We start from the raw sequence: 2,019 nt of genomic DNA, 5'->3' as shown, positions 1-2,019 counted from the left end.
CTAGAGACCTAGGGGAATCCAAGATGGGGTGACTTCTGGGGCTCTGACCAGGTTCTGTTACCCAGAATTCTTTGCAAACCTCAAAATTTGGCTAAAAAAACACATTTCCCTCACATTATGGTGACAGAAAGTTCTGGAATCTGAGAGGAACCACAAATTTCCTTCCACCCAGCATTCCCCCAAGTCTCCCGATAAAAATGATACCTCACTTGTGTGGGTAGGCCTAGCGCCCACGACAGGAAATGCCCCAAATCGCAACGTGGACACATTCCATTTTTTGAAAGAAAACAGAGGTGTTTTTTGCAAAGTGCCTACCTGTAGATTTTGGCCTCTAGCTCAGCCGGCACCCAGGGAAACCTACCAAACCTGTGCATTTTTGAAAACTAGAGACCTAGGGGAATCCAAGATGGGGTGACTTGTGGGGCCCTGACCAGGTTCTGTTACCCAGAATCCTTTGCAAACCTCAAAATTTGGCTAAAAAAACACATGTTCCTCACATTTCTGTGGCAGAAAGTTCTGGAATCTGAGAAGAACCACAAATTTCCTTCCACCCAGCGTTCCCCCAAGTCTCCCGATAAAAATGGTATCTCACTTGTGTGGGTAGGCCTAGCGCCCACGACAGGGTATGCCCCAAAACACGACGTGGACACATCCCATTTTTTCACAGAAAACAGAGCAGTTTTTTACAAAGTGCCTACCTGTAGATTTTGGCCTCTAGCTCAGCCGGCACCTAGTGAAACATACCAAACCTGTGCATTTTTTAAAACTAGAGACCTAGGGGAATCCAAGATGGGGTGACTTCTGGGGCTCTGACCAGGTTCTGTTACCCAGAATTCTTTGCAAACCTCAAAATTTGGCTAAAAAAACACATTTCCCTCACATTATGGTGACAGAAAGTTCTGGAATCTGAGAGGAACCACAAATTTCCTTCCACCCAGCATTCCCCCAAGTCTCCTGATAAAAATGATACCTCACTTGTGAGGGTAGGCCTAGCACCCGCAACAGGAAATGCCCCAAAACGCAACGTGGACACATCCCATTTTTTGAAAGAAAACAGAGGTGTTTTTTGCAAAGTGCCTACCTGTAGATTTTGGCCTCTAGCTCAGCCGGCACCTAGGGAAACCTACCAAACCTGTGTATTTTTTAAAATCAGAGACCTAGGGGAATCCAAGATGGGGTGACTTGTGGGGCTCTGACCAGGTTCTGTTACCCAGAATCCTTTGCAAACCTCAAAATTTGGCTAAAAAAATACATGTTCCTCACATTTCTGGGGCAGAAAGTTCTGGAATCCGAGAGGAGACACAAACTTTCTTCCACCCAGCGTTCCCCCAAGTCTCCCGATAAAAATGATACCTCACTTGTGTGGGTAGGCCTAGCGCCCGCGACAGGAAATTCCCCAAAACGCAACGTGGACACATCCCATTTTTTTAAAGAAAACAAAGGTGTTTTTTGCAAAGTGCCTACCTGTAGATTTTGGCCTCTAGGTCAGCCGGCACCCAGGGCAACCTACCAAACCTGTACATTTTTTAAAACTAGAGACCTAGGGGAATCCAAGATGGGGTGACTTGTGGGGCTCTGACCAGGTTCTGTTACCCAGAATCCTTTGCAAACCTCAAAATTTGGCTAAAAAAACACATGTTCCTCACATTTCTGGGGCAGAAAGTTCTGGAATCCGAGAGGAGACACAAGCTTTCTTCCACCCAGCGTTCCCCCAAGTCTCCCGATAAAAATGATACCTCACTTGTGTGGGTAGGCCTAGCGCCCGCGACAGGAAATTCCCCAAAACGCAACGTGGACACATCCCATTTTTTTAAAGAAAACAAAGGTGTTTTTTGCAAAGTGCCTACCTGTAGATTTTGGCCTCTAGCTCAGCCGGCACCCAGGGCAACCTACCAAACCTGTACATTTTTTAAAAATAGAGACCTAGGGGAATCCAAGATGGGGTGACTTGTGGGGCTCTGAGCAGGTTCTGTTACCCAGAATCCTTTGCAAACCTCAAAATCTGGCTAAAAAAACACA

This window comes from Pleurodeles waltl, chromosome 5, assembly GCF_031143425.1.
Source record: "Pleurodeles waltl isolate 20211129_DDA chromosome 5, aPleWal1.hap1.20221129, whole genome shotgun sequence".
NCBI lineage: Eukaryota > Metazoa > Chordata > Amphibia > Caudata > Salamandridae > Pleurodeles > Pleurodeles waltl.
This window is presented reverse-complemented; position numbering follows the sequence as displayed.